The sequence below is a fragment of the Balearica regulorum genome, chromosome 2, assembly GCF_011004875.1.
Source record: "Balearica regulorum gibbericeps isolate bBalReg1 chromosome 2, bBalReg1.pri, whole genome shotgun sequence".
In the NCBI taxonomy this organism is placed as follows: Eukaryota; Metazoa; Chordata; class Aves; order Gruiformes; family Gruidae; genus Balearica; species Balearica regulorum.
Genome location: NC_046185.1, coordinates 90042752 through 90062118, shown reverse-complemented (window position 1 = coordinate 90062118; position 19367 = coordinate 90042752). Strand labels below are relative to the sequence as shown.

The 19367-nt window shown below is 38.3% G+C and overlaps 1 long non-coding RNA gene across 1 annotated transcript in view; it reads right to left on the bottom strand.

Annotated features, from left to right (window-relative positions):
* Nucleotides 1–19367, bottom strand: part of LOC142600438 (uncharacterized) — a 54730-nt gene that overhangs the window by 19568 nt on the left and 15795 nt on the right. Inside the window, exon 2 of the long non-coding RNA XR_012833912.1 lies at nucleotides 14440–14658. This is a non-coding gene — a long non-coding RNA (uncharacterized LOC142600438). The remainder of the gene's footprint in view (nucleotides 1–14439; nucleotides 14659–19367) is intronic.

The following is a 19367-nucleotide window of genomic DNA, read 5'->3' as shown; positions in this document are numbered from 1 at the left end:
GTATTTTTTATGAAACTGAAGGTTTCAGAAATGAAGAACTATTCAGGATTCAGTTCTTAATCTAGTATTAGACAAGGACTAATTTCACTAAATGTTAATAGAAATCCTCAATAATAAAGATGAGATGATGAAAAGGAAGACTAATTCTTGATTTCTACTTCCATTTTTTATGAGTAAAACCTTTCATTAGAATGACAGCCTAGTACAAGAATAATAAAGATGCTTTCTTTCTGTATCATAGGGTCAAAATCTGTAAATCTAGTTGTTGGCTTTGTTTTTTTCTGGATGGCATAGTTGATTTTTTTTGTTGTTTGGGGTTTTTTTGTTTGTTTTGGGTTTTGGTTCTTTTTTAGCTAATAGTATTGTATACTGCTTTTATCATGTTCATTTTAAGCTAAGAAAAGTCTGTCCTAGTATAGACTTTGAGTTTTAAACCTTTTTTTTTTTTTACTTGCCAACCTATAGTGCTTTTTTTCTATAGATTGGGGCAGTGGCATACACTGGTTAGAGAACACAGTATAATGTTCACTAAAAAGACTGAGAAATCAGAAAGCAGTAAATCATAGAATTTCTCAAAGCAAAAAGACAGAATAACCACAAATGTTATCTCTACTATTCTATAAAAGAAATAATATTTTTTAAGCCTTTTTTTCAGTTTTGCTGGAACTCTGGTTCCACGATAAATTCTTATGATCAAAAGTTGTATTAGATCAAATCATCAAACGTGCAACATTCTACCAAGACACAACAGAGTGTCTTTCAAAATTGGCCTCCATAAGTTAGCACAAAGAGTTATAGCTTTCTATTTAAAGACAAATTCACATGACCTACTGGTAGAACAAACATTGAAAAGAAAGTTGTAATTCCAAAAATATATCTAATATATCTAAAAGGCTGATTTTCCTCATCAGAATTTTCTGTTTAGCCAAGCTTATTTCTTGCCCAATACCTCTAGCTCATTCTCTCTTCTCACTATCGGTTCAACAGCTCCCAACATACATTCTCAATACCTTATTAAATAAACACTTATGGAATTTACAATGCAGTGATCCAAGAGTTGCATTATACATACTGCATACCTCCACAAAAAACCCAACCCAAACCAAAACAAACACCCTTTGAAAACTTAAGCTAACAAGAATATCTATTAATTTAACTTCTGTAGTTATCCACTGTTAACTGTCCTGACAGTGTCCCTTACATTATTTTTGACAGAACCCACTTACTTTCTGAGCTTGCTGGAATCTATATACGTACTATCCCATGCACAAGTGAACCACTGGAGAGGAAAATTAAATATTTCCTCATTCTTCCCAAAACAAAAGCAGGGAGAAAACTAAATATGACCTTCTTTGAGACCACATCTGCTGATATTCAGCTGCTTATTCTCTCATGCACAACTACTTCCAGAGGCAGGAGTTGAATCTAACATTCATCATAATAGCCAAATTCCCTCCTCGGTAACTGGTTTGCAATTCCTGTTACAGCATCTAAGATTACACTTCTATATCTGCGGAAAAACTTGGGGCAGAACAAGGGTCCAACCTATAGCAAATGATTTTTGATTTTTATTTGCTCTCTTACTCATCTGCTGTAAAAAGCCACAGAGGGTCAAGAGACAATGCAAAATTCATAACATATGGGCCAGGGAAATCTAAGAAAAAGCAAAAGCAGAAATGTGATGAGAAGTTCAATTTAAACAGAAACAGCACAACACATTCGCAAGGCAGCCCAGAATGCCGTAGCATTAATATAAGCATGGAGTATGCATCCAAAGAAGGCAAGGAATTATGAGAAATTAAATTAATAGGTGTGACATTAAAGAACTGGTTTAGCAAAGTTCAAAGAGAAAGCTCAGGGATTTCAATAGGATTTCAAAAAAATCTTAGGAAGTAGATGAAATGACTGAATCTATTTTATAGATAAGTACAGTTAATTGGTGGATATTTTCAAAGGATTTGCAATTGCTGCATCTTTCAGATGTAGAGGGGTCACAGGAGGGAGAAAACAAAGTTCTGAGAATATGCTAAGGTGAAGGCAACCATGGTGGTATGGCTTGAAAGGAGAGTAATATTTAGAAACCTGTGCAAAACGTAAAGAAGTGACTTAAAAGACAATGTAATCAGATTGGAATGTTAAGAGAATAAAAACTGTGTGAGGTAATATCTACTTTCAAAAAGGAGCCAAATGCTTATTAGAGAGAAATAAATAAAAACTCCTGCTGAAGAGTTAGATGCTCACATAAAGGAGTTAGATTTCCTTGAGAATGGAATTGAAAGCTGGCAACGTCTGTTACTACAATAGTGCCTGAGGCCCAAATTCAAGTTTGGCACCTATGTCGCGTGAAAGGGTACAAGTCTGATATGTGGCTGAGGGAGGCCCTCCCGTTGAGTCACGAGGTTCAGAAAGGACCCCCTTGCTTTCTAAACTCCTTCTCAGAGAGGAGCCTAGGTGCGGCTAGGTCCAGTCTTAGTCCCAGACTTGGTCAATGGTTTATGTCTAAAGGGTTATGTGTGTAGCCACTTATCAGAGTCAACGTTTGCCTGTCAGAGCCCCACCAAGGACTTTCACTGAAACGGTTTTGCAAAGTTGAAAAGAAAAAATAGGTAATTTATTGAAGCGACAGATATAAAAGTTCGGAATTGCCGTTGATAAATGCACTAACTGCAACAATTTTGAGCTCAAGTTAATAGTTCAGCGCTTTTGTTAATGATAGTTTTCCCGGGGTAACATCCGACATAATCGGAGGCGCAAGTCTTACCAAAGAGGCGTCCCTGCTTGGGGAGGAGAGAGGTCCAGGCCCGTCGACCCGTCCGGATAGTTGGAGTTCTCGTCCTCAGAAAAGAGGATTCTAAATGCCAGATTTATACTTTTGGCGAGGTGGGACTAAGTCAGGTATTGTGTGTCGATTGGCCCTTAACAAGGCTTGTTGTGCAGTTGATCGGGGCTGGGGGGGGGAAGTGGCAGAGAACAAAGGCATTCAGTACAGAGGAGCAGTGGTCTGTTTAGTTTTACCAAAGTAACGTCAAGCTGTGAAGGCTCCCCCTCACCCCAGGCGTCACTTAGTTGATTAAGGAGCAGACCCGTCAGGCGCTGCATCTTGTTAAGATGAACAAATTGCTCATCTCCTGCCCCTGTTCAGGTCCAGTGCTTATCAGTGCAAGATAAGCAAGTTGCTCAATCCCTGCTCTCGCCCAAGCTGGACTCCCCCAGGGCCCCTTCTGCTGGGTCATAAGGGCCCTGTATTCGGCACCAACAAGCCTGGATAAGTCTGGCACCCCACAACCTATTATGCCAAATACTTATAAATACATGATAAAAATCACAATCCAAAGACTACCAAAGGAAGTAGATAAATGTGAAAAATTGTGATCTGTCTGGTATGCTTAGGGAATGAAGAGACAGAGGTTAACTGCTTACTCCATGTTGAAAAGAGGGATTTAGATGCCTAAATTATTGAGGTGCTTAAGAAAATTTTACCCGGGATTGCAACTGAGGAAACAACACAATACAGGGGAAAAACGATTCACTGTGATTTATTTCCCAGCTGTTGACATTGCATTAATACAGTGGCTGGATTTTTCTCTTTCACTTCTGAAAGCAAGATTACTAAGTATTTCCCTTTTGATCACGAACTGGGTCGCAGGAGGAAGAAGGGGTCAGGTTTAAAATATCCCTGTATATGGGGGATTAAGATCAGGATATTACCCTTGTGTTTGACAAGCATTCTAGGCTCACAAGAGGCAAGTTTGCAACGTGACTTTCAACTGTCATTTAATAGCCAAGTAAGTATAGCTATACAAAGAGGCCTTTATGAAAGCCAACTTGGATAAATTTCAGAAGCCAAGAGAATGAAATTAGTCTTCAGTTACCTCCTATCACAACAGATCATTATGCTGTGTAACAGGTAATGTAGAAGAGCTCCATCAAGCCAGATAGCAAATAGAAATCATCCACAATGCTATTACTTGGAGGCAGTTGGCAAAACATATTTTTGAGGAAGTATCCAATCAGTTCCTAAAAAGAGAGATTTCTTTAGAAATAGGAGGTAGGAAAAATTAATTTAGGAGAAAAAGAAAATATACATTTTCTAAAGCAACTAATTTTAATTTCATTTTGGAAGTGTTTTTAAAATGCCTATGCTCTTTGTTAAGCAAAAACACATTAGTAACTAGAAGCCTAAAATCTCTTTTAAATGAGGACTGAGCTCCTAACACATGGGCTGCTGAAGGTGATTAGGCACTAACTGAGATTTTCAGTCTACTATACCTCTTAATTTGATCAGGGACAGTTAGATCCTAAATATATACATATTAAGACCCATCAGCACTTCTAACAGGCCAAGTCAGAAAAGCTCAGATCCTCAAAAGAAACTATATGTATTGATGATGGGCCAAACATTTTTTTTTTTTTCCCTCCAAACCTCTGAAGGGAGTTCATGGACCAGAGCTGTATGCCTCAGTTCAACGTAAAATGAACAGAGATACAGGTGCCCAGGGGTAGGATTCACAGCAATCAGCTTCCTAAACAGGGAAATGCATAGGCCAGCCAACAAAAAAATTCATAGACAGAGATGATCTGCAATGTTGCCTCCCTCTTTTAAGTGCCTAAGTGCAGCCCAAATTATGTGCTTATGTGAAAGTGGGATTCACAGCCTGGAATCCCATCTGCACTTAAATTCCTTTGATTATGGAAAATTGGTTCAGTCTTTTCACTTAAAACCTGTCTGTCAGAGGAGGAGGAGGAGAAAGGAATGTTAAAATAAACTAGAGATTATAGCAGTTTCTAAGGAAACCAAAGTCAATGTCCTCCTCATTTAAAATAAGCTGAAATTCATACCTGTCACCTCCCACAGGAGTGCCCCCTCCGCTCCTCACCTAGGGCTGGGGCCAGGCCTGGGGCTAAACCACACATCAAATGTGGCAAGTACAAAGCAGGTGCTGTGTGCTAACTGTTCAGGTACATACCTGCTAATGCCATTATAAAATCCTTTGAGGCTGTAATCCTATCATTTTGCGGTAATCATTCGAGAAAAAGCTGTACCTGCTATTGTTGTAACACTCAAATTTCACATAAAAGCCAAGATTAAGGCTAACAACACACAGAAATGGATCAAACAGTGGGGGCAAAAATGGGAATGCTGCACACCCCCAGTAAAATCACTTCGGTAGCACGGAAGCTGTAACCGAAATGTTGTTCTTAGAAGATCATGCAGATTAAAAATGAAAAAAAAACCCTCCACAACCTAGAAGAAAAATAAATAAAAAAGATAGATAGAAACGTGACAAATAAGAATAAAACATTTTTGCCAGAGATAAAAGTGCTCAAAGCACTGGGACAATAGATATTTGTGACCCTCTTTTAGAATCAGAATATATGCTGACAGAGTTATTTACTGTTTAATTAATAACTGAGAAACTGAAGCTGGGACAAAGCTGAAAAACCTTACATTTCACTGTAGACATTTTAAACATTCCCTTATCAAAAACTAAATTGCATATTTAACATGGAAAATCACTTTTAAAAATCGTTGAAATGCACAGGTCTACTCTTAAAGAAGTGCTTCTGTTACGATTGCACAGACCCTGTATAGGGTTGTGATCAAAACATCAATTTCCAGAGCAGCAGCAGCAGAAATACACACGCTGAAGCTAAACGAGGCAAAACAGGAACAGATGTTCCAAGATGCCGGGCGTACAACGAAATATGAAGCTGAGAGAGCAACCATGAGGGTGTGGAAAGTACTAAAAGCTAGGAGAGAAATAAAATAAAGCAAGGTATGACAGCAGTACAGAATATGGGGAGGGGGGGGCAGGGAATGGAAACAAGAACCTTAAAAGTTAAGCACGATGATAACTAACAGGCCTGTGCAGGTTGATGGTAGATGTCACACCCCTACAAGTATCATTAGTTATGCATTAATAATTGCTTGTCTCAAAAAGCAGGCAAATGCTAACCCACTTACACACAAAACAAATACATGAAAAACGAAATGTTTCAGCCAGAATGACACTTAGAGCAAACGGTTTGCAGCAGCCTGAGGGGAGAGCCTGAGGAAGGCGCCCAGTCTCCGTGCGCTCGCGCAGAATGATAGCCGCACATCCGCAAGCGACTGACACTTTTGTTTCCCAACAGCGTTTGTGTGCTAAACCTGGAACCCAGTAACTGAAGCAGAATTTGCTGCAAGAAGATGAATGCGAAATGCCACAGCATTGCTTAGATATAAGTAGTGTTGCTACTTATGTAACTGTTACTAAATTTAGCCTAGGACCTACTGAAATTCACTGGACATTTCCTCACTTTCGTATGCCTTTTATCCTATTTTCTGCTGTATGTCAGCCCCAGGTCTATCCTGTTCTTGTGTCTGAAATTTCCTTACGTTCCTTGGAAAGCAGTCTACTTCCTTAGAAAGCCAGCTTACCGGCACGTGTCTCTTTAATGACTAGGTTCTTAAATACTAAAGTAGCAGGGACTGTAAATAGCATCTGCCAGTCATTGAGTGGTAAGATGCTGCACAGAAAGCAAAGGAAAGTTCAATGGGAATATGTTCTGAGAGTCAGGAAATACATTTTTTAGCAAGAGAGAAGCACTGTTTTCTATTCTCCTAGTATTTGGCGCCAGATCCGGCATTTGCTTAGAACGTGTTGAAGTATGACAAACTGCCTCACGGAAACAGCCACACATACAAGACCTTGGCTAATTAAAACACTCGAAGTGTGCCTAGAAATTTCTGATTAATAATCACATTAGTGTGTTACATTTTGTTTTCAAAGCTAATTTGCCAGCATTGTTACAGCGCTTATTGTACATTGTTGAATGCTGATTACTGAGTTAATCCATATCACGGTAACCTGACATCTGAAACGCCCTGACAACGGCTGCACCAATACCCCTTAACTAAACTTGCACGTGCAGTTTTCTGTAATAACCAGGAAGACACAATTCAAGGTCATTACTATTGCACTTACTGAAACCGCAGAGAACAAATAAAACATAACGTTTTAAAAGCAATGAAGAGTGGAATGAATAATATACTTAAATGTAAGCAAAGGTTTTACTTCAGTCTAAAAGTACATGAAGGTAGTTCATATTGTTAAATAATGTACTTAATATATGAATAAATCCCTCTCCTGTGATACAGATCCAGCATACCGAGTCAACAAATACCACGTACAACATAGGCATAACCCACTGTGGTCATCCGAGTTATCGAGAATGTTTAGTTTGGCATTTTTAACCTGAAGGAAGCTTCGAGGTGGTAGCCGATACTTCTACCAGAGAAACAAGTAGGTGTGCGAGACCCGCGTGAGCGCATTTGCGAGTGCAAACGTGGGGCAGTACCGGCTAGCTCCGTCTCCACTCTCAGCACGGCGGACGCGAGGCACGCTCGGTGTGGGCCAAGCAGCATTAGGTACCCTGCTGGTTTGTGTCCCGGCTGTTTGAAATCTTCCTTCACAGTGCACTACAACCCTCTTGGCTTCTAGCAGAACAGACGTGCCCCCGGTGATGCCAAGAGGCTCCCTCACCTGACCCAAAATGAAAGGTTATTTTCTGGTTTGTTTAGAAATAAAGAATCAGTAACCCAAATGTTACATAGCATTGTTTACAGCAAGAAACTACAAGAAACTATTGATAAAATATGAATGTTCATTGAAACCAGACAGATCTTTATCCAATTGTCTCCGTCCTCATTTATTTTACATGCTCTAAATTTATTTGATAATATCAATAGATAAGAAATCATTAAACCAGAATAAAGATCTTATATTTGTATACATACATTTATAAGCATCTCGCAGAGATGATAATATTATAATACTTGGAATATAGATGCTATTCAGTTTCAGGGCATTTTGAAGTTTTTCCTCATCTTCACCAATTTAATTTCATTTAAAATTAATGTAATTTCTGTGAAATATTTGGTTTGCCCTCTTTGTACCTTATTATGAAATAACATTGCTGAAGAACAAATAATAGATGGGTCTACTAAAAGATCAAAATAAAGCAGCAAATCAGACACTGAATCTGAAATTTTAAAGTCATCATTTGTTATAAATGCTAGTGTTACTGATGAAGTTTCTAAGATCAGAATAATAAATACACATTAAGAAACTCCATCTGTTTCAAAATGTTATATATTACTATACAGTATGGAGACACAAATCTAATTAAATAACTACCAGAAAAAAAAAAAGGGAGACTTCTCAAAAAGAAATTGAAAATTAAAAAGTGCATAATCCTTGGGGAAAAAAAAACCCAAAACATTGGAAGTATTTAGTTTCTAGCAAGAAACCTCAAAATAGTTAACATGTTGCAGTGAAAGCTGGCTGAGATTTTATCACAAAAACTCTCTTTTGTGAATTACTAATCATTCTTAGCAAAAACTTTTTCAGGAGTATTTAATTTTTAACACAACACCTATCAAGAAAAGTTTTGCAAGTTCACAATGGAGTTTTTCCACAAAAAGTTCAGCAAATAAAACCCCTGAACTGCCTGTCAAGCTCTTCACCTGAATATTTTGGACTTAGTGTGCATAGTTCTAGTGGAACCTAAAAAGTATTTGCCCCTACCACTCACAGGTAAATGCTAGAATAGTTATTTTGGGCAGAGCTCTTTGATAAAATATTTCTAAGAATTTCTCCAAATAAGGAGGACAAGAAAAAAATAAAATCTCAGAGTTTTGATTGATGTGAAAATCAGCTTTTATCCAATACTCATTGCAACAATAAAAATTTTCATTTGGCTTCTTGAATCCTTTTTTTTTTTTCCCCCCCAGATAGTTAATGGTTACATCTGTTCTGGTGAACAGAAACGTACTTAATTGTTTTTTAATCTAATTTCCTTTAGACTGAATTAAAAAACCAGAACAAAACTCCTGTTATGTTGCCTAGTTTTTACTTAATGAAGCATTTTCTGGATAAGACATTTTTTAACAAAAAAAGTTACAAAAATCTGGAGTGCTGTCTGTGCAATGATAATACTACCACCCCCTCGACTCTTCCAACTTTTCATCCTGTGAAATTATTTTATCCGCATAGCACATTATCATGAGTCCTATAGAGCAGAGCTTTGCTTTGCAAAGAGAAATAACCGGAGGTACTGTGTTTTCTGACACAGCTGAAAAATCAGCATTCTGAGAGCACACAGCAGACCTTACACGCTGCCTCTACAGCACACACATGCTCTCTCTGTGCCTTTTCTTCTTCCCTGGTGTTTGATAGATAAGGGGTCCTGTAAAATTTATAGCTTAGTCTGCCCCCGAAAGCTGTTGCAGTGGTACCTTACAGATTTATGTCCTGAAAGATCTGCACAGCAGCCTCCCATCCCGCTTTGAGAGGACAAAGTCTAGTAAGTTTTCTGTAGCTTCTCTGACCTTCTCTGTTCATTCCTTCCGTGCAAACAATTCATCTTACTCGGTGCAGTCTGCAAGCAGAACTCTATTGAGCCAGTTGACTGGTGTCAGGGATTTCCCTAGCTGGCTACCCCTTTGCTCTTGCCTCTGTGCTGTCACAGCAGAGATAGGACTGTGTGGCAGGCTAAAGCTGGTATTTTGTGATGAAGGGTACAAATTGAGTGGGAGAGGAAAAAAAAAGATAATGTGCTCGTGCGTAGATTTTGGGGAGGGGAAAACCCTAACAGTTTCTAACATTGAAAAGGCCAATATAAGCTCTCATTTTTCTGTTGTGCAAATTACATGTTTCACTATACTCAAAATTACAATGTGGCAATGGATTATTACAATATTTGAAATAATTTTATAGCTTTGTGGGTCTTACCAGGTTTTGAAAGGATTATAAAACTGGTTTTTTTCAACAAAACTAGATTCCTTTGTTTGCATAGCACGGTATTGTAGCTATTGGTGAAATATGCTGCCCATAACAGTGACAGAAAATATTCAGAAAAAATACATTAGTTAGATATAAAAGGCGATTGAATCTGGGACCAAATCAATTCTCAGTTTAAAGAGTAATAGACTGAAAGGGTCATGCCACTATTATTAGGGCTCTGTTTCAATAAACTGGAAAGATTAGGTATGTTCAAGGTATATATGGTCACTTTTTTCCATGCATGGCAAATTATGGACAAACTTGGAAAAATGTGTACATTGTTTTAAAAAAAAAACCAAAAAATTCGCCCCCCTCCCCTAGACAGAAGTCATACAACATGGTTAATTAATAGATCATCAGTAACAGCAACACAAAATCCCTAGGTCCTTAGGAGTACTAAAGGTTAAAGATTCCACAGAATTCAATAGGTAAAGGAGTCTGATGCTTCCTATAAAATTATATTGCTTTCTGGAAGTAAGTAAAACTACAGTGCAACTACAAAACTGCAGTTCTGAAGTTTTAGAGTATTAACAGTGAAAACCCTACTCAGATACTCCTAACAACTCTCTTCTATGTTGCTCCCCATACCTCCCTGCTACATATTTTTCTAATATCGAAATTCATGTGCATATAAAAGCTATTGATAGTATATTATTATGCATATATCTACCATCCAAATTTAAACTGAGAGTAAATATTAGGCACTGACTGCTAGGTATTTAGACCAGATCAGAACACAGCAGTAATACCGCAGGCATATGTTGTACGTGCTGTTGTGTTGACTCGGTATGCTGGATCTGTATCACACTTCATCTCTCCTGCATGTGGGATGACAAGTAATGGGTGGCAAGAAGTGCAGGAGCTGCGGAGGGTCAGGATGGCAGAGCCACAGTCAGCAGGATGGATCGAAAGGACAGTGTCGTACAGTAACAGAGCGGTAGCAGTCAGACGCAATAGCCCATCAGTCAGCATCAGACAGGATGAAGCATCACCATAGCAAGGTCCCACACAGTACAAGACCGGAAAAACTGGCTGTCAACGCTTGCTAAGTTCAGAAACCATGCGCTAATTAAAATGACTAAGGAATGAATGGCTATCCATTATATCCTCCCGGTGATGCTTAATATTGGAAAAGCAAAACAACAAGAAAAATGAGCACTCACATGAATTCAGTATCTTAACCACTGGCATTTTGCAGAGAAATCAAAGCGGTTTTCAAGCTGATGCAAAAATGTAAATAATTTTCCCTCCGTGTAATTCACATTTCTACAGGGATTTATAAGATCCTCTCTATTCTTTTAATGATAGAAAAACATTTTGTCAAACTGAGCATCAAAAACCTGACAATGCTGGACAGTTCAATGTGTAAACATATATGCATTTCCAATGTGGCTGGAATCTAAGGGTATAATTCAAAAACATTTTTAGCATGAGTAGAATTGCAAATGAAATACAAGGGACACACGCCAGCAAGTCCTTACTCCATGCCCACAACCGCCGGGACAGGATATCAATGGAGCTGCATTATGGTGTCTTTGCCAGCACTGCTTCACTCCCCGCTCTCTCTGCGCCTCAGAGTGCCACCCACACAGCTTTCCCAGCACAACAGCTTGTCGGGCACTCTTCAAACACAGTCACTAAAATAGTTTTGTTGAACTCACGTGCAATGCAAACAAACATACTACCAAGACCATGTTGTAGATTTCCTTTTAACTCGGTTCATTTCAGTGATCTGGTTTGCAGCACAGTCCCACAAACGGCTACATGAAAAAACAGAGGGATGGTGAACTGTAAATGTGGCAGGAAAGAGTAGTCTTCAGTCACTCAGGCTAGGAATTATTTTTTTTAAAGACTTTTTTAACCCAGGTTTATCACCAAAGAAAATACAATGCATGACCATGTTTTCAGAATATATGCTTGTAATCATGTAATGCTTAATCGGACGTACTAGAGGAAAAATCCACCCACTCTGTTGGCCTAGGAAGTGTGACATCAGGCACTTGTAGTGAGGAAAAACGGATTCAAATAACTCCCTTCCTCTCCCCTATGCCACACTTTGTTTACCAACTTCTGCACTATTTTATATAGAAAGTGCATTATTATTATCTTTTGTATTATTTTCAACACTGGATCTTTAAATGCTTATACTTTTGTTTAACATTATATGCTGTGACAAAACCAACCAACCAACCAACCAACAGTTAATATCCATGTCATTACCTAGAGGCTAAAATACAATTGGAAAAAAAATCTCTTCAGTAAAGCATTTCTAAACGCATGTTCAGTCTGTGGGATGAGGCCTCAACCCCTGGACAGTTAACCTTGAAGAAAGGACCAGAGCAGTGTGCCGTTCTGCGCTGTAAGTTAAGGAAGAGTCCCTGATAGAGGAATTGTGGATGCAGCTGGAAGGGCTCTTCTGGAAATCCTCGTGCGGCACAGGTACCGCAGGTGGTGCCATGTCATATTACAGTAAAAAGGTACCAGGTTGTGTTAATTCCCTAAGTCAGCCTAAAGGGAATGCTACAGCTCAGGCTGGACCATCTATATTATACTTCTGCCCCCAAGCTGCAGACCCCAATTCGCTAATGTTAAAAATGAACCCAATTCTATTAATTTCGATATGTTTGAATCATTTCAGCAGAAAATGGGGAATAAAGGCAAGCTAAAAGACTGAATCGCATTTAAAGTAGCACCGTCAACTAGATCTTCAGATACATTTATTTACATACCAGCCAGAGTCTTATTACTAGCCCCAGCTGCTTGGCCTGGTCCTGGCAATCACAGGATTACAGAAATAGCATGTCTCTTCTCATTTCATCCGCCAGATATAAACAACCTAACACTGTTCATGACCTGCATCTACAGCTGTACTAAGAACTGTGCCAAGCTGAAGTGGAAAGCTTAAACAGAAACACAAGTTTATAAATAAATAAAACTTAACAATTAGGAAACTTTATGTACATATTAAATATCCACTGAATCCTGGAAGTGTTAACAATAACCTCAGTTATGCACTACTATTTTCTTAAATATAATGTCACGTAACAATGACAAACACTTTCAGAAACATTTTATATGGAAATACATGAAATTTACCTTTAATCATGAGTTTTGGGGTTGGGGGGAGGTTTGTTTGTTTGGGTTGAGGGTTTTTTGACAGTTATACATTACTGTTACAGTTTAGACTATTAAAAAACCGTAATTGGTCCACCATTATCTGGGATCTCCGATACCATAAAGTATTTTAAATTGATCAAACAATTTTATCCTTCATATGTGCTGCCACAAGCCTTTGATGTGGTTTACTAAGGCAATCCTTCCGGAAGCAAGATATTCAATAAATGATTATAATAATTATGTCTCTTTCTTGAAAAGCATTTATTCTCTTTGTGTAAATATTAGCATGAGATGTCTGTTATATCACCATCCTCAATTACAACAAAAGTTATTTGAGTTGTAAGTTATGTGAAGGAAAACTAGCTACCAGGTATGTTTTAACAAGAATGTGAAAATGCATGTCTATCTCTTAAAGGCCAAGCAGATCATTTGTAGACAATTAATTAGAAAAGAGACAGCAAGGAAAAGAGTATAAAACAGCGTAAGAAAGAACTGACAAAATCCCCTGTACTGACAGGAAATTCTTCATATACTCCGTTTTCCTTTTAAGGTTGAACTACTTTTCTTGGTGTTTTCTCAACATACTCACTTTCAACATTTTTGATTTTTAATCTAAAGATCAGAGGACAGAGTAAATGTTTCTTCCTAATGAAGAAATGAATACACATACCGCATTTCATAATGTGTGTAATTTTAAACTACATGTTTATTTACATTTAACACAGTACAAATCAGAGTTTTGTGTGTACATTCAGCTATTTAACATATATTATTAATCAATAAGAAAAAGAAACACATTATAATTTCATGTTATTCTTATTTATGTACTTGAATGAAAATTTTCCTTGTCAGACACATGATACATTTGTTAAGTAGTTGGTGTGTAAATACAACTATCTAATTTTGACATATTCTCTGTGCAGCTATTTACATTCTAATTACAATGAAAAATGCAAATAACATTTTTACTTTCTCTCTCTCTCTCCACTCTATCTCCACTTTCAGAAGTAGATCTAATGCACCTGTCTGTCATAATAGAAGATAATAAGCAACTCACTATCAGATATCTGTCTCTTTAAAATTCTAAAAGGTGCAGTGTTATCATATATTCAGTGAAATACCGCCCACTTTTAATGAATCACTCCTTCCTGAAGGAAAACTAGATGTTTCAAGGAAGAGAACAAAACCCTTTCTGTATAAGTATGTCATTATCCCTTAGATTTTTCCTGTCACTTTCTCACCCTCTCTTTTTTCTTTTCTCTTTAATTCAGGCTACACTGTCTTGCCTTCAAATATATATTCACTAACAGCAACTGGGGATATCCAACCACAGTTTTTAACTTGACAGTCACCATTTCCTGTTAAAATAGGGGCTAGGGGACTGTTTCCACATCAAGTGGACTAAACATTTGTGTGCTGTTGTAAGAACACAGTCTTGATGCGATGATGCCATTAGACTCTGCATATTTTGAATATAAAATGGACCTCAATTCACCAAGTCCTTAAGCACGCAGTCAGGCACCTTCCCCCATCCCACTGCTTGCCCGTTCAGTGTGGGATTAGGGAGTTCACTCACTACGGCCGAGGGCAGCTGCTGGAAGGTCACAAATAACTAACAGTTGCAAATGAAACCAAGTGTTTTCCAGAGATAAAGCTGATTCATTTCTGCTTCTGACTGCTTCACCAAATACTCCAAGTTCAGTTTCTTTACAATCTATAGGACATACCAGTTTGGGTTTTATTCATTGAATGAAAACACTTTGTATAGAATACAGCAGGAAATGCCATGAAAATATTAATGTCGTTTTAAGTCAACAACACTGTCTTTCAAAATCTTGTTCAAGTTCATTACAACTTTTACCAGACTTCATCTGAAGGCTCAAATCGAATTCAAAAGGTATTTGCAACACTGAGTTTTCTCCATGTTAGAATAAGTAAGTTTAACATATCAGAAGAGTCCTATTCAGTCATACCAGAAAAGATATGACTGAAAAGACAGAACCATTTTTCATCCAAAGCTTCACTTCTATCAGTATTAACATATATTGATACATTGGTTTCTCTAGCAGTTTTTTGGACACAAGGAAGATTCTGAAAACACAGAAAAAAATCAGTGATATTTTTGGAACAAAAAAAAATTACTTTTGCTATAGATGCATAGCAAACCATTTTAAAATAATAATTTAAAAAACCAAAAGATTAAGATAAGAAAAACAGTACATTTTGTTTGATCCAATGTTATCCTTTTTCCACATGACAGGAAATACAGACACATTCAAGTTTTTGCTCTTATTTTAAAAAAAGACTAGTTTTGAAATCTCAAAATTTCTACCTTATTTAAATTTTATTAAACTGCTTTTCATGCCAAATTCAGCTTTTTAGCATGCTTAATGACTCTTTTTTTATGGGTTGAGGTTTTTTTAGTAGATGTTTGCAAATTGTGGAAATTTTCATGTAATATACTTATAATTTCTTCCTTTTCGAGGCATCTCATTACCTGAAGATTGTCTGATATTACAAGAGATGACTTGCCAGGCAACTTCTTTGTAAACATTTTTCAATGTTCCTGATCTAATTTTTTCACAGCTCCTAAAACATCTGTCATAAGTGATTAAAAAGTGTAAGAACTCATAATGCTTCGTTTGAGAAAAAATAATTAAGCCAGCTCCAATAGAATGAGAATTACCTGAACTTGATGAGAGTTTCTTTGATGCATAAGAAAGTTAGGGTCATTTTTGGCTTTTTCCTTTTACATAAGATTTCATTTGTATTTTCCACTCTAATTTCAGATCCAAGTGAAATAGAACTATCAAATATAATGATAAAATGTTACTGTGGTATCTCTGACCTCTGAGAAAGACAGCCCCAGAAATTTCATTAACCTCTCTGTTCTTATGAGATTTAAATTCCACATCAAGAGCTGTAGATAGCTTGGATAATCATCATGTTATCAAGGTGATATTTAAACTGAAATTCCAACTATTTTGAAGATTAATTTTCACAATGTGCGACATGAAAAAAATATTTTCCATGCTGCAAGGTAAATCAAAGTTAGAGTTAATTTGATATCTGAGTGGCTGAATATGCAAGCTCTTTGTTATTTAAATATTTTTCTACATCACTTTATCCTTTGAGGAAAGAACATATATTCATGGCACTGCAAAAACAGGTTCATGAGCAAACCCATGTTCAAAATTTAGAAGGAAAAGGTTATGGGATAACTGACCAAACCTGTTCTGAAGATGGACACTAGCCCCATATCTTGTAATATCGCTACTTATCAATCAGAGTGTTTCTTTGGGGTTTTTTTTGTGTGTATATTTTTGTTGTTGTTGTTGTTTCCCAGCAAGTCTGTTTCAGTCTTTTTGAAGGAAAAAAAAAGGAAAAAAAGAAGTGAATGCAATGTCCCGGCTCTTCTCCAAAAGCTGGGATTTGCAAAACCACACTTGGTTCTAAATTGACCCCTAGATTATAATTTGACATGAATAACCCCTTTATTTTGCAAGTGAAATCAACACTCTGACCTTCAGAATATTTCCCATGTTCAAACCAAAATGTTTCACTTATTTATATATTTACAGAGGAGACAATATTAATTGTAAGGATAATATTGTTATGACCTCTACATTTGATTCAGAATTCTACAAGAAGTGCTACATGGATATTGGAGCTTACTGGAATAGAGCTTTAAGCAAGATCAGGACCCTAACTTCCAATATTCATCCAAATGCACTGCTTTCAAAAACAGGAGGCAGTATAAGCTATATTCTCAAAAAAGCAGATAATACAAAAAAAATCATCTTACATTAATGTGGTAATATACATACTGCAAAGACAAGGGAGTTTCCTTGTTTTGTTCTTTTTTTTTCAACACATGGAATACCAGCTTTGCAAGAGACACACTAAATCAAACAGTGTATTTACCAAAAGCAAAGCATATACAGTATTTGATTCTGAAGTTGTATATATATTCTCACAAGAAATCTGTCCAGTTCTTTATATCAGAAGAGTAGGAAATAAGGATGAGAATATTTTTTGTGGGTTCCTGTAATGCTTTATGTCTGATTCAGGTCCCAGCTGCACAAGTTTGATTTGCATTAGATTAAAGCCGTATGAATTTTTAAGTTGTTATGACATTTATTTAAAACTCATGAAACCTGTATGAGAGCCCTATTACCTTTCTCTCTATCTTACTTAATTTCCTCCTTTTTTTTTTTTTCCTTTTCTTTTCTGTCCCTATCCACCCAAATTTCAGAAGGCTAGATTTCATTCCCTAGCTTCAGTGCTCTGGAGCCCAATAGGCCTTTCCATCTTCAGCACACACCAAACTGTCTAAATTTCTAATTTGTTTCCCAGGAAATTCAAACCCCTCATTTCACTTTTGACAAATCTTCATTACTGAGTCCCAAGGAGTGTAAATTCCTAATGCTGTATTAGCCTTGCACCAGCAAGGAGAATTTTAACTAGCTGCTCCAGTGAAATCCCACACACTTTAGAGCTCATCCTAAGCAGAATGCCCTGTCTCTTCCTTGGATTGGTAGGAACTGATCTGAAACTGTTTCTAGGATATGTCAAAGGCCTGAAGTTACATTTAATGATATTAGGATGCCTGATAGGAAACAAAGGGCTACTCATTTAGGAATTTATTTTCCAAATATCTGGGCATTGAAGGAAAAGACTCTACCCAAATACAGACAGAATGGTAGGAGTTAGAAGAGACCTCTGGAGATCATCTAGTCCAACCCTCCTGCTAAGGCAGGATTACCAAGAGCAGGTTGCATAGGATCACATCCAGGTGGGTTTTGAGTATCTCCAGAGAAGGAGACTCCACAACCTCTCTGGGCAGCCTGTTCCAATGCTCTGTCACCCTCAGAGTGAAGAAGTTTTTCCTCATGTTGAGATGGAACTTCTTGTGTTCCAGTTTGTGCCCATTGCCCTTTGTCCTGTTGCTGGGCACCACTGGAAAGAGTCTGGCCCCATCCTCTTGACACTCGCCCTGTAGATATTTATGAGCATTGATGAGATCCCCTCTCAGTCTTCTCTTCTCCAGGCTAAACAGATCCAGCTCTCTCAGCCTTTCTTCATACAAGAGATGCTCCAGTTCCCTAATCATCCTCATAGCCCTCCACCGGATTCTCTCCAGTAGTTTCTTGTCTTTCTTGAACTGGGCAGCTCAGAACTGGACACGATACTCCAGATGTGGCCTCACCAGGGCAGAGTAGACCTGCTGGCCATGCTCTTCTTATTGCACCCCAGGTTACCATTGGCCTTCCCGGTCACAAGGGCACATTGCTGGCTCATGGTAAATTTGCTATCAGGACTTCCAGGTCCTTCTCTGCAGAGCTGCTTCCCAGTAGCTCAACCCCTTACATGTACGGGTGCTTGGGGTTATTCCTCCCAAGGTGCAGGACCCTACACTTGCCCTTGTTGAATTCCATTAAGTTTCTCTTCGCCCAACTCTCCAGCCTATCCAGGTCTTGCTGAATGGCAGCACAACCTTCTGGTGTATCAGCCACTCCTCCCAGTTTTATATCATCATTAAACTTGCTGAGGGTACACTCTGTCCCCTCGTCCAGGTCATGATGAATATGTTGAATAAGACTGGACCCAGTACTGACCCCTGGGGAACACCACTAGCTACAGGCCTCCAACTAGACTCTGCATGGCTTATCACAACCCTCTGAGCCCTGCCATTCAGCCTGCTCTCAATCCACCTCACTGTCCACTCATCTAACCCACACTTCCTAAGCTTCCATAACATGAGGATGTTATGGAAGACAGTGTCAAAAGCCTTACTGACATCAAGGTAGACAACATCCACTTCTCTCCCCTCATCCACCCTGCCAGTCATGCCATCATAGAAGACTATCAGATTTGTGAAGCATGATTTCCCCTTGGTGAATCCATGTTGACCACTCCCGATAACCTTCTTTTCCTCCACATGCTTAGAGATGACATCCAGAATGAGCTGTTCCATCACCTTTCCAGGGATGGAGGTGAAGGTGACTGGCCTGTAGTTACCTGGGTCCTCCTTCTTGCCCTTTTTGAAGACCAGAGTGACATTGGCTTTCCTCCAGTCTTCAGGCACCTCTCTTGTTCTCCACAACATTTCAAAGATGATGGAGAGTGGCATCACAATAATATCTGCCACCTCCCTCAGCACTCATGGGTGCATCCCTTTAGCGCTCATAGATTTATGCGTGTTGAGTTTGCCTAAATGATCTCTAACCTAATCCTCCTCAAGCAAGGGAAAGTCTTCCTCTCTCCAGAATTTCTCTCTTACCTCCAGGATCTGGGATTCCTGAGGGCCAGCCTTAGCAGTAAAGACTGAAGCAAAGGCGGCATTCGGTAACTGCCTTCTCTGTATCCTCTGTCATCAGGGCACCCACCTCATTCAGCAGTGGGCCCACATTTTCCCTAGTC